Below are 15,174 nucleotides of genomic sequence, written 5' to 3' on the forward strand. Positions count from 1 at the left end.
ACGCATTTGCTACCCCAGACTCTGAATAAGAATAATTTATTCTTTTATTTTCTTTGCTGGATTCTAAATCCCACTTCATGCCCAAGCAAAATTACTTGGCTAAACAGAAGTTCTTTAAACAACATTCAGAACATTGGGGAAAGCAACTGTTCACAAACAATCAGCCTTCACTCGTTTCAGTCATTTCAACATACAGTATTTGGCAATTGCTTCATTCTTTCAAATATCTTCACATATTCACATACTCACATTCTCTTTTACAAATGCATTTCACTCACATAGATCTCTATCACACAGACTAAAAACTCGAGGTTGTGCTTTTTTTTCTATAAGGTTTCACCATGCAACACACTTAAACGCATCTTTTCCTTCACGCTTATTAAAACAACTTCTCAGGCCACAAGCATTAAATTAGGAATTCGTCTTACCTTAGTTTTATACGCACTAGTTTCCAGATCATAAAAGTAGTCCATGGCGAAATCTGCACCCAGCGGCAGCAAGGAAACACTAATTTCCGTGGCGGGCCACAGTTTCCAGCAACAATGAGGACAATCCATTCGGGAAATCACGCAGCACAATTCCACAACAAGAAAGCATTCCCATCAAAAGAACATTCTGACTTAACAAGGAAAACATATGTGCTTGAATCTTTATTCGTATCAAGTGTGCTGACCACTGCGCCACCATGCTCTTCCTTTATAGCACCTAAAATACACAACTTCCATTCATGCACAATCAGGCACATTCTGCTTATCGCAAAAACTTGTCTCCTTTCTCATTCAGTATTATTAAAAGAGCATTTTTCCTTGAAACTTGATCAGGGATTAAAAGGAAAAATGCTTTGCTCATTTACAAGCCTTAAACAAAAGTGGAGACATTCATTTGCATTAAACCAATTACACAAATCGATAATTATCTTTCTTTGTTATATGAGAAACTGTCTCATTTTTAAATTTACACTTATCCAATTAATCCCTTCTTACAGAGTATGGCCACTACTCACTGGAAAATAAAAAGGCATGTTTCTCGTTGCAAGTTTTAAAACCAAATGTATTTATTTCTTTTCCAAGTTTTAGTTAGAGCTCTTTGCATTACAGTTTCTTTTTAAACATTAGCTTATAACGTAGGTTCGTAATTTAAGCTATATTTAAAAGGCGATTTCAATAATTTCTGTGTGTTTAAACACACGGCATGATTTTTTTTTTTTTAGTACCATCATAAGTGGGGGGTTGCCAAAACCTTTAACCTTTAACCTTTAAGGCAGAGTGATTACACCAGCTGCCCAGCTCACTCACTGCATTTTAACTCGTGAACGAACCGCGTGCATTGGATTTCTATTATGCCATTAAAGATTTCTACAATTTATTTTAGCGAGCGTGATCAAGCAGTTATGGATTTTATCAGCATTTTTACCGTTCATCTGTAAATAACTGACTTTCAAATCCTCTGGATACGGGATTGATTCATCAGACAACAAAGTAAGTGCCAGCATGCCTATCTATATCATATCTTAACGCACATCTCTTTATTGCTTTTTCAAAATATTGTTTCTAATGGCTAAACGCTGCAACTTATTTAAATAAGTGTTCCCCAACACGGCATTTACTTTTCAGGCATGTTTTGGACTTCGTACGGTAGTTAAATAATCTGTGTTGTCCACGCGGGTGCCATTTCATTTTATTCAGGACAACCAGTCTCGTGCTATAAATTTAAAAACTGTTGTTTCTGTTTATTCCAGTTTAATCCCACATTTTTATACCCATGGTTTGGACTTAAAATTTCAACCTGCATGGTGTAGTTACCAGACGCTACCACAAATCATTGGCAGCTGTCTTTTCTTTTGCCCATGACCCGCAACAAGACCGTCTCTTGTCTTTTGCCGGGATTAATTACGATCATTATTAATTCGTAATATCCCCATTCCAATTAGGGTCTGGCATCTTAACTCGGTCGCAGGGCATCCATGTCTGAGCGCGCAACTAAACCCTCAAATATATCCAATATTTTGACCGACCCTTCATTGCCGTTATTATCAGAAGCATATTATATATATATATATATATATATATATATATATATATATATATATATATATATATATATATATATATATATTATAAATTATATACGGTTATTAATGTAGCCACAATCCTGCCGACTACGCCAATTTGTTTCCTTAAGAGGCATTAGCTCTCTGGAAATGTGTTCTTTTCAATTGCGGCATTTTAATTAACCTGAATTTAAATAATTAAAAATAAAAAGGTATTATCCCCCTCCAGCATGCAATAAGACGGTTACAAGATTTACACAAGAAGAAAAAAGGATAATCGTTATTGATGGGTTCACGTGGTATTACAAATAGGAAGCTTATGACAGACATATCAAGCATGTGTGAGACTTGACCTACGCAGCCTGCCATCTTTCGTTACCACGCTGAAAGGATTTTTACTGGACAGAAGACATAATCTTCTGCCCGGCCTCGGACGGAAGACATACTCTTCCGCCCGGCAGCTTCAAAGTGTTGGCCGTAGATCCATCCTTATATTCGGGTTGCTCCATGTGCAGGTTCTTGGCTCCGGATCCAAACAAGGACAGGACAGGACTCAAACCCCACCTTCAAAAATACAGGAATAGCACAATGCCTACATGCAGTTCTCATTCTCCCAACAAGGCAAGAGAATGGTGTACTGACAGAAGACAGAAATATACTAGTCTGTCTTTAGGCTGACTATTCAATTGTCCAGTTGTCTTTGGCTCTCTAGTCCTGTGCTTGGCTCTGCAATTCTAAATGCTGCTGCTGTGCTCCTGTATACCATATTTGCTCTACCTGTATGAACGAGTCTATAACAGTGGGCACAGAGAACAGTGACATTAAACTTAATAAAAACACATAGTATAACAGTATGGCTGCCAATGAAAGTGAGTCACTGGTGATTATCAATGATATGACAGATGGCAGAAGTAGAAGGATGAATTCTGTCTGCTAAGATTCAGCCAAATGCTACAAAACTGGTGGGACAATTCTTCACAGTACAAAACATACTATGACAATACACCAAGGCAAAGAAGTGTATACAGTAATCCCTCCTCCATCGCGGGGGTTGCGTTCCAGAGCCACCCGCGAAATAGGAAAATCCGCGAAGTAGAAACCATATGTTTATATGGTTATTTTTAGAATGTCATGCTTGGGTCACAGATTTGTGCAGAAACACAGGAGGTTGTAGAGAGACAGGAACGTTATTCAAACACTGCAAACAAACATTTGTCTCTTTTTCAAAAGTTTAAACTGTGCTCCATGACAAGACAGAGATGACAGTTCTGTCTCACAATTAAAAGAATGCAAACATATCTTCCTTTTCAAAGGAGTGCAAAGCAAGCAGTCAAAAAAAAAATCAATAGGGCTTTTTGGCTTTTAAGTATGCGAAGCACCGCCGGTACAAAGCTGTTGAAGGCGGCAGCTCACACCCCCTCTGTCAGGAGCAGGAAGAGAGAGAGAGAGAGAGAGAGAGAGAGAGAGAGAGAGAGAGACAGATAAAAAAAAAATCAATACGTGCCCTTTGAGCTTTTAAGTATGCGAAGCTCCGTGCAGCATGTCCTTCAGGAAGCAGCTGCACACAGCCCCCCTGCTCACACCCCCCTACGTCAGCGCAAGAGAGGGAGAGAGAGAGAGAGAGAAAGTAAGCTGGATAGCTTCTCAGCCATCTGCCAATAGCGTCCCTTGTATGAAATCAACTGGGCAAACCAACTGAGGAAGCATGTACCAGAAATTAAAAGCCCTATTGTCCGCAGAAACCCGCGAAGCAGCGAAAAATCCGCGATATATATTTAAATATGCTTACATATAAAATCCGCGATGGAGTGAAGCCGCGAAAGGCGAAGCGCGATATAGCGAGGGATCACTGTATTCTTTAATGACCAAGTCAATCATCTCACCTCAACCCAATTGGTCATGTATTTCACTTGCTGAAGACAAAGCTGAAGGCAAAAAGTCCAATGAACAAGAAGCACCTGAAGACAGCTGCAAAATATCACTAGGGTGGATACCCATCACTTGGAGATGGCCGTGGGTTCAGATTTCAGTCAGTCATGACTGGAAAGGGATTTCAAATAGGCATTGAAAATTATTATTATATTCATGATTATATTTGTTTGTCCAAAGACTTATGAGCTCCTGAAAATGGGGTGACCATGTATAAAAATGTATGTCATTCCTAAAAGGCTCATACAATATTTACATTAAACCCCCTGAATTAAAACTGTAAGTCTGCACTTCAATCACATAATGATTTCTTTCTTTCAAATCCTTTTTTGGTGGCATAAAGAGCCAAAATTATGAAAATCGCGTCTCTGTTTAAATACTTATGGACCTAACTGTTTTCAATCTAGGTTTAGTCACTGTGTTAAGACACATGCTAGTACATGAAGAAAACCTTAAGGAATGAATAGACATGGATATTAGTGAAGGAATCAGCAGCCTATTAGCTCAACTATTAGACATTCACGAAAGTTTGCAGCTTCATTTAAAAAGAAAAACATAGAAACTAGAATCCCTGCTTCACACTACTGAGGTAAAGAACAGGGGTCTGGCCAAAGCAAAAAAATCACACACTACATACAACCTCAAACAGCTCTGTAGAATGAGTAGGCTGTAAATCTCATGCATGCAGACCTCAAGCTGAGCAGACAATGCATGCCTGTGCATGCCTGTATCTCAAAGTGATTCTGAGCAGCTGCATGTGCGATTGTGCTTGGCTATCTTTCTCTTTGGGGAGCTGACTGAACTCCGTTGCATATCCCCATCGATCAAGCGGAGCTAAAAACTTTATGCACACACACAAGACATGGAAATATCAGCTGAGAAAGTTCTGCAAGACTAAAACGTGCACAGCTTTGGATTATTTAAAAGCTGAACTGATCACTATAAAACAAAATTGAAAATAACTTACGCAGATCAACAGTAGAAAAAGCAAGGGCATCTATTCAAAGGCTCAGTACTTTAGATATAGAGAACAAAAGTTAAAAATAAAACTTCAATCCATCATTGAGCACTGAGAAATGATTAATCATAATCCTATCATGTGAGATAGTTTAGCAGCTATGATTAATGAAAATTTGCATTTAGAGAAAGAGAATGAACGGGCTGAGCTTCAACAGAATTAGCCGAAATGACCTGAAAGGTTGGTCGCCTTGCACCCACACAAGCTCAGATGGCACAGAGCGCAATCCCTTAATAGAGGATAGAGATAAACTGCAGGAAATGGCTCAAACATGGGGAGGAACATAATTATCCCCTCCAAAACATGCAATGCATTTTATAAACAAGAAACCTATTTCTCATCCTGCTGGGAGCTCTGTGGAACTACGAGTAGGGACCACACCTCTCCCTTGTGTTCGGCAACCTGTGGAGATCATTGTTAAGCTTAAACCACCACATACTTGGGGGGTTGATGCACCCCTGGATGCCAAATACTTTTTTGCTGAACTTTTTGAGGCAATGTCACAATTCAAAGTGAAATTTTAATGAAACACATATTTTTTTCATGCAAAGAGCATCACAATTATTGCAACACTGATCATTTTACACACTGCCAATGAACTGTAAAAACTATAAAAAAAACTACTGCAACAGTCTATTATTATATGTACAAGGTGCAACTGACACCATCGATGAAATTCAGTAAATCACAGAGCCAACTGCGCTTGATCTGGCTGCACATAAGCACACAGAGGCCATCGCTGATGCTTGCAGGCTAGTCTAGTGCAGCAGTTGAATTCCAGGGACAGTGGTGCTGCAGTGCTGCTGGCAGTGGTCATGAGCTGGCTGCTCAACAAAAGTACGGCACTAACTGATCATCTCCGGCGTGCTGGCAAATTGCATTGGGAACTGACTATAGCCGGTGGCGGCATTTTAAGGGTTAATAACAAAGTGCAGAAACTGAGGCATGGGATGCTGTGTGCGTTGGCCATTTACAGAAACAACAACATTAATAGCATTTTTGAAGGAATCATCGTTCCATTGCTCCCATTTAAAGGAGCCCAGCGTTTGTCTAAATTGACAGTGCAGAGAGTTAACTGGATCAGGGCTGCCCTAAAGGGGCATGACCTCGGAATGCAACAATGGCGCTGCATCGAGGGCACGTCAGCTTTGGTTGCCAGTAGTAAACACGACATGGAGGCAGTCTTGGACCTTTTGTTGGCATCCATGATGAGGTCTAACCTTATCGCCAGAGTGGGAAGCTGGCTGCTACTTATTATTTTTGACTAGTCTCGACCGAGTATCATGGGGGTATGGCAAATCGGACATGACTGGGAGGCTTCAGAGATTATCCCTGATGCTGATTACACATGACGCTGTGCCATATTTCCATGCGTCTCCTGGTGTATACAGGTTATACTGGTCTTTTCATTGAGCCATTGTCATGGCAGCAATAGTCGTCGAGCAACAATGGAAATGTTGCTCCCGGAGTTGAACAAAGCAGAGACTTTGTAACCATTTACTATTGCCACTCCTATATGAGGAAGAGACAGTGGGTTAACAAGAACATTAGAAAAATCTAAATGAGAACAGGCCATTCAGCCCAAGAAAGCTTTCCAGTCCTATCTACTTATTTCTTCCAAAAAAACAACAAGTTGAGTTTTGAAAGTCCCTAAAGTCTTACTGTCTACCACACTACTTGGTAGGTTATTACAAGTATCTATCATTCTTTGTGTAAAGAAAAACATACTAATGTTTGTGTGAAATTTACCCTTAACAAGTTTCCAACTGTGACCACGTGTTCTTAATGAACTCATTTTTTAAATAATAGTCTCGATCCACTGTACTAATTCCCTTCATAATTTTAAACATTTCAATCATGTCACCTCTTAATCTTCTTTTGCTTAAACTGTAAAGGCTCAACTCTTTTAATCTTTCCTCATAATTCAATCCCTGTAGCCCTGGACTCAGCCTCGTTGCTCTTCTCTGGACCTTTTCTTATTCTGCTATGTGCTTTTTGTAGCTTGGAGACCAAAACTGCACACAGGACTCAAGATGAGGCCTCACCAGTGCATTGTAAATGTTGAGCAGAACCTCCTGTGACTTGCACTCCACACACACATCAAGGCGCTATATAACCTAACATTCTGTTTGACTTCTTAATGGCTTCTGAACACCATCTGGAGGTCGATAGCTTAGAGTCCACTACGACTCCTAAATCCTTCTCATAAAATGGACTCTCGATTTTCCGACCGCCCATTGTGTATTCAAGCATAACATTTTTACTTCCTACGTGTAATACTTTACATTTACTGACATTAAATTTCATCTGCCACAAATCTGCCCAATCCTGTGTGCTATCCAAGTCCTTCTGTAATGATATATCTGCTAATTCACCTATCTTGGTATCATCTGCAAACTTAACCAGCTTGTTACTTATATTCCTATCTAAATCATTTCTATATATTAAAAATAGCAGCGTCCTAGCACTTACCCCTGCTTTACACCACTCTTAACATCGGCCAATTTTGATGAGGTTTCTCGCACCATCACCCTCTGCTTCTTGTATCTGAGCCAATTCTGCACCCATCTAAAAATATCATCCTGAACTCCCACTTCTTTTAGATTGAGGGCACAATACCTTTTTCCCTGGCCCATTCACAGTCCATCTGCTCGACGAGGAGATTGACAGGCTGTCACGATGTGCCCAGGCTCTCCACCCTTGAAGCAGCAGGGAAGCGTCGGGGTTTTCTCCTTGGGTCTCATGCCCATGTCTGTAATACGGCAGGTCGTGTGTTTCGCGTTTGGTGGGCAGGCCGTTCGGACCTCTTGGATTGGGTCTCCGCACAATGATGCTCATTGGTTTCTATGAGGGCCTCTATGTTTTTAAACAGTGGCCTATGGATCTGCTGGGTGAGGGATTCAGGAAGGCCATTAATCAGTGTGTCACAGGCCAGATGTTCGACAATTTTCTGGGTGTTGTTGACTTTTGGCCTTAGGCAGCATCCGGTTTTGCCCCTGATGTCAAAAGCCTGTGTGCGGGTTGACCTCTCAGGGTCGAAGCACCAGTCATGCCATTGCCTCACCTGCTGGTCCATGGATAAACCAAGCCATTTGAGGACCTCCACCCAGAGCTCATAATCAGAAGTGTCCTCCTCCGAGAGATCGTAATAAGCCTGCTGCACCTTGCCTTTCAGGAAGGACGACAGAATATTACTCCACTTGGTTTGTGGCCAACGGTTCCTCTTAGCCATCCTGTCAAAGATGAGGATGTACATTTCCATGTTGTCCTGGTTAGTGAGCAGGACAAGCACCTGTGAGGGCATTTTGGCTTGGTCCTGTTGAACCATGCCTCGATCCTCGCCTCAGATTCAGCCACCTGCATCTGGACTCTCTGCAGCTCGTTTGTGAGGTTAGTCAGGATGGTGACATACTGGAACATGTATCCTGCTGACTACACTAACTGTAATGAAACAAAGAAACAAAGAAAAAGGTATGAGGGATCCATCCCGTATATTATTATTAGTGAACAAAAAAACAAGAGAGTAGTCATAAAGAGGTAGAGGCGGGACTGGACCGGAGATGAGGTCTGAAGGAGGGCATGGTGTGGTAGCAGAAGTGGGTGGAGCTTTATCTGGTCTTTCCTTCTGGAGGTCTGTGGAAGAGGGACAAAAGACATTAGCGCAGTTCATCAACCCTCGACTCGGCACTTTACCTTCAGTTAAGCCCTTAGACTGCCTTCCATGCCTGCGTGTGTGACACTATTTATATGGCTCTGTGAGGTGGCTCACTATCCTTTAAAGGACCACTCGTCTTTTGCCACAGTAGTTGGCTATGCAAAGTTGCAGGCCTGTCATTTATATAGGTACCCCTGAAACTAATGATGTAATCCCGCCTCATAATTGGGTGACTCATCCTTGGCTGATGTAACTTGTCAGTGACGTTACAATATGAATAATTAGGAGTAAAAATCACCCTGTAATAAAAAAAACAATTACCCCAAAATCTCAAAAATGTCTTGATAGATTTAATTGAAATTTAGTGATGTTATAGAAAAAGAAAGTTCGCCGACATGTATTTTTTACTTGTTGATAATTTTTTTTGTTCATTTTGCACCACTCCTCGGGACCCCTTTCCTAGCCTGGGACAGTATGATTATACTAAGCACTACTGATCACTGGAACAGCAGCAAGCAAGCAAATAAATAAATAAATAAATACATACATACATGCATACATGCATACATGCATACATACATATTGTGATAGACGGCCGGTAGCTCAATCCGGCCGGGACGTCCCTGAAAGAGAAGAATGGAGGAAGGCAGCCTTTTCAGGGCACTGCCTCCCCTGGGACGCTAGGTGGCAGCTCCCTTGGGCGGCAATGGTTCCCCGGATTCCCTCAGGGCATCCTGGGACATGGAGTCCGTTTTCTCAGCCCTGTCGGGTGCCATGGATGCCACTACTGTTACTACAATCCGGAAGTACTTCTGTGTCACATGGACGGAAGCCCGCAGTACTTCCAGGCTACTTGAGGAATGAGGATGTAGCATTTGACCTGGGGAAAAGAGAAGGAGTACTTCCGGGTCATGGACTATTTAAAGGACTGGTGAAGACCCAACAAAGAGAACTGGACTTGGGAGGTTGGGTGACGAAGCTGCTGGGAGTGGAGGATTGTTTATTTGTATTGATTGAATTGTGGCGTGTACGGTGCTTTGTGCACTTTATTGAAGAAAAATATTAAAAGATTCTTCGTGGTGTTTTTACAAGGGTGCTCTAGACCAGGGGTAGGCAACGTCGGTCCTGGAGTGCCACAGTATGTGCAGGTTTTTGTTCCAACCCAGTTCCTTAACGAGAACTCAATTATTGCTGATGAAGCACATATTGCTTAAGTGACATTTTAATGCTTCATTTTAGTGGTCTCGCTTGTTAAGGTTCTCCAACCTTAATTGCTTATTTCAATCTTAAACTGCTGCATTCAGTGTTTTAATTGCTCCTTATTAGCAATAAGATGTAAAAGACAAAGCAGCCAGCAGTTCTCCAGCTAGCTTTTTTCCAATTACATCTGTGTGTGTTCATCATGCATGGTTTGATTTAATAAAACACTTAATAGAAAAATGTGACAGACTGAAAATGATCTGTTTTAGGCTTCAAATCATTTGGATGATATCCTTGGAAAGGAAAAAAATCTACGATATAAAAGCCTTACATTGCACAGACTAACAAGCCATCCATCCATCCATCCATCCATTGTCTCCCGCTTATCCGAGGTCGGGTCGCGGGGGCAGCAGCTTGAGCAGAGATGCCCAGACTTCCCTCTCCCCGGCCACTTCTTCTAGCTCTTCCGGGAGAATCCCAAGGCGTTCCCAGGCCAGTCGAGAGACATAGTCCCTCCAGCGTGTCCTGGGTCTTCCCCGGGGCCTTCTCCCGGTTGGACGTGCCCGGAACACCTCACCAGGGAGGCGTCCAGGAGGCATCCTGATCAGATGCCCGAGCCACCTCATCTGACTCCTCTCGATGCGGAGGAGCAGCGGCTCTACTCTGAGCCCCTCCCGGATGACTGAGCTTCTCACCCTATCTTTAAGGGAAAGCCCAGACACCCTGCGGAGGAAACTCATTTCAGCCGCTTGTATTCGCGATCTCGTTCTTTCGGTCACTACCCATAGCTCATGACCATAGGTGAGGGTAGGAACATAGATTGACTGGTAAATTGAGAGCTTCGCCTTGCGGCTCAGCTCCTTTTTCACCACGACAGACCGATGCAATGCCCGCATTACTGCGGATGCCGCACCGATCCGCCTGTCGGTCTCACGCTCCATTCTTCCCTCACTCGTGAACAAGACCCCGAGATACTTGAACTCCTCCACTTGGGGCAGGATCTCGCTACCAACCCTGAGAGGGCACTCCACCCTTTTCCGGCTGAGGACCATGGTCTCGGATTTGGAGGTGCTGATTCTCATCCCAGCCGCTTCACACTCGGCTGCGAACCGATCCAGAGAGAGCTGAAGATCACGGCCTGATGAAGCAAACAGGACAACATCATCTGCAAAAAGCAGTGACCCAATCCTGAGCCCACCAAACCGGACCCCCTCAACACCCTGGCTGCGCCTAGAAATTCTGTCCATAAAAGTTATGAACAGAATCGGTGACAAAGGGCAGCCCTGGCGGAGTCCAACTCTCACTGGAAACGGGTTCGACTTACTGCCGGCAATGCGGACCAAGCTCTGGCACCGATCGTACAGGGACTGAACAGCCCTTATCAGGGGGGCCGGTACCCCATACTCTCGGAGTACCCCCCACAGGATTCCCCGAGGGACACGGTCGAATGCCTTTTCTAAGTCCACAAAACACATGTAGACTGGTTGGGCAAACTTCCATGCACCCTCCAGGACCCTGCTAAGGGTATAGAGCTGGTCCACTGTTCCACGACCAGGACGAAAACCACACTGTTCCTCCTGAATCCGAGGCTCGACTATCCGACGGACCCTCCTCTCCAGGACCCCTGAATAGACTTTTCCAGGGAGGCTGAGGAGTGTGATCCCTCTGTAGTTGGAACACACCCTCCGGTCCCCCTTCTTAAAGAGGGGGACCACCACCCCGGTCTGCCAATCCAGAGGCACTGTCCCTGATGTCCATGCGATGTTGCAGAGGCGTGTCAGCCAAGACAGTCCTACAACATCCAGAGCCTTGAGGAACTCCGGGCGTATCTCATCCACCCCCGGGGCCCTGCCACCAAGGAGTTTTTTGACCACCTCGGTGACCTCAGTCCCAGAGATGGGGGAGCCCACCTCTGAGTCCCCAGGCTCTGCTTCCTCATGGGAAGGCATGTTAATGGGATTGAGGAGGTCTTCGAAGTATTCCCCCCACCGACCCACAACGTCCCGAGTCGAGGTCAGCAGCGCACCATCCCCACCATATACAGTGTTGACACTGCACTGCTTCCCCCTCCTGAGACGCCGGATGGTGGACTCCTCGAAGCCGTCCGAAAGTCATTCTCCATGGCCTCCCCAAACTCCTCCCACGCCCGAGTTTTTGCCTCAGCAACCACCAAAGCCGCATTCCGCTTGGCCTGCCGGTACCTATCAGCTGCCTCCGGGGTCCCACAGGACAAAAGGGTCCTGTAGGACTCCTTCTTCAGCTTGACGGCATCCTTCACCGCCGGTGTCCACCAGCGGGTTCGGGGATTGCCGCCACGACAGGCACCGACCACCTTACGGCCACAGCTCCGGTCAGCTGCCTCAACAATAGAGGCACGGAACATGGCCCATTCGGACTCAATGTCCCCCACCTCCCTCGGGATGTGGTCGAAGTTCTGCCGGAGGTGGGAGTTGAAGCTACTTCTGACAGGGGGCTCTGCCAGACGTTCCCAGCAGACCCTCACAACACGTTTGGGCCTACCACGCCTGACCGGCATCCTCCCCCACCATCGAAGCCAACTCACCACCAGGTGGTGATCAGTTGACAGCTCCGCCCCTCTCTTCACCCGAGTGTCCAAGACATGTGGCCGCAAGTCCGACGACACGACCACAAAGTTGATCATCGAACTGAGGCCTAGGGTGTCCTGGTGCCAAGTGCACATATGAACACCCCTATGCTTGAACATGGTGTTCGTTATGGACAATCCGTGACGAGCACAGAAGTCCAATAACAAAACACCGCTCGGGTTCAGATCAGGGGGGCCATTCCTCCCAATCACGCCCTTCCAGGTCTCACTGTCATTGCCCACGTGAGCATTGAAGTCTCCCAGCAGAACGAGGGAGTCCCCAGAAGGTATGCCCTCTAGCACCCCCTCCAGGGACTCCAAAAAGGGTGGGTACTCCGAACTGCTGTTTGGTGCATACGCACAAACAACAGTTAGGACCCGTCCCCCCACCCGAAGGCGAAGGGAGGCTACCCTCTCGTCCACCGGGGTAAACCCCAATGTACAGGCTCCAAGTTGGGGGGCAATAAGTATACCCACACCTGCTCGGCGCCTCTCACCGGGGGCAACTCCAGAGTGGTAGAGAGTCCAGCCCCTCTCAAGGAGATTGGTTCCAGAGTCCAAGCTGTGCGTCGAAGTGAGTCCGACTATATCTAGCCGGAACCTCTCAACTTCGCGCACTAGCTCAGGCTCCTTCCCCTTCAGAGAGGTGACATTCCACGTCCCAAGAGCCAGTTTCTGTAGCCGAGGATCGGACCGCCAAGGTCCCCGCCTTCGGCCACCACCCAACTCACACTGCACCTGACCTCCTTGGCCCCTCCCATAGGTGGTGAGCCCATGGGAAGGGGGACCCACGTTGCCTCTTCGGGCTGTGCCCGGCCGAGCCCCATGGGTGCAGGCCCGGCCACCAGGCGCTCGCCATCGAGCCCCACCTCCAGGCCTGGCTCCAGAGTGGGGCCCCGGTGACCCGCGTCCGGGCAAGGGAAAACGCAGTCCAAAATTGTTTTTCGTCATAGGAGGTTTGTTTAACCGCTCTTTGTCTCATCCCTCACCTAGGATCAGTTTGCCTTGGGTGGCCCTACCAGGGGCATAAAGCCCCGGACAACAGAGCTCCTAGGATCATTGGGACACGCAAACCCCTCCACCACGATAAGGTGACGGTTAAAGGAGGGGGACTAACAAGCCATAAAATTAAATAAGGTCTGAGATTGGCAATGATTGGTTTCTAATTAAGCAATTGGGTTGAATGAAAACCTGTAGCCACTGCGGCTCACCAGGACCGACATTGCCTACCCCTTAAATTAAAACACTTTAAAACCTTTAAATTAAAACACTGAATGCAGCAGTTTAAGATTGAAATAAGCAATTAAGGTTGGAGAACCTTAACAAGCGAGACCACTAAAATGAAGCATTAAAATGTCACTTAAGCAATATGTGCTTCATCAGCAATAATTGAGTTCTCGTTAAGGAACTGGGTTGGAACAAAAACCTGCACATACTGTGGCACTCCAGGACCGACGTTGCCTACCCCTGCTCTAGACGTCTGTCTGGTGGGTTTCACAGGGCAACAGCGACCCCTAGCATCCACAATACATACATACATACATACATACATACATACATACATACATACATACATACATACATACATACATAAAAAAATATATAAATGTTCAGGAGCATGAGTGACCAAAACTACTTCCCTATTTACCAAATAACAACTAAAGGGCACACCGAAAGAAGCAGAATGATGGCTGAAATAAATTTTTATATTGCAAAGAAATTAATTGGCTGTTTACACAAATCCAATGCTGAAGCACAACCCCACACTTACTGATCATAATACAAGACACTCCACTGATAAAACATGAATACACAAATAATAATGATCTTAAACTCTTAAACGATTAACTAAGAGTGAAAAATAATCAATGGAGTGTCCATTGGTAGAAATACTGTTTGTTTTTTTCCCTTAACATTTGTTATTATGAGGGTTATACTGAACCATACCTCAGTACAGGTAAACTTCCTCAAACAGACATGTCAGGCCCTCTCCCATGTTTTCCATAAAAAGGAAAAATGATCCTCTATGTTGAAAAGACCTGTTGCCTTCCATGAATGAACCCGGGGTTCACCTGACTCCTCTTGCAGGCAGCAGAGTTTTCCACTACCCTAGGCAAAAAACTCCATGGGGCTCTCCAATTCACTCTCTCTTAAATTCCAACATGGTAAAATGTATTACCATTGTTAATAATAATAATAATAATAATTCATTACATTTATATAGCGCTTTTCTCAGTACTCAAAGCGCTATCCACACAGGGAGGAACCGGGAAGCGAACCCACAATCTTCCACAGTCTCCTTACTGCAAAGCAGCAGCACTACCACTACCACTGCGCCACCTGTTTTAAAATCAATTGAATGCATTAAACTAAAAATTCTTTATTTTAATGTTTTAATTAAGTAAAAGAGTACATAAATAAAAAAATACAATGATACAACAAAAAAAATTTAATAAGGGCATGTATAAAAATTTTAAAAAAAATGCTTGTTAAGGGTATTACTGCAATTTTCATATTTGCTATTTGTGTGTTTTGGCTACAGCAGATGCAGCCACAAGGGGCACCCAGGACTGACTTTGAGAGCCACTGATATATACCACGATTGAAGAAAGAAGTTTGACTTGAAAATCACCAAACATATTGTAACGGACAGCCAGCTAGAACACCTCCATAACAGAAGGACGGGGGAAGGAGCTTGCACGGGGCAATAGCTCCAG

This window comes from Erpetoichthys calabaricus, chromosome 16 (genome assembly GCF_900747795.2).
Source record: "Erpetoichthys calabaricus chromosome 16, fErpCal1.3, whole genome shotgun sequence".
Classification (NCBI taxonomy): Eukaryota; Metazoa; Chordata; class Cladistia; order Polypteriformes; family Polypteridae; genus Erpetoichthys; species Erpetoichthys calabaricus.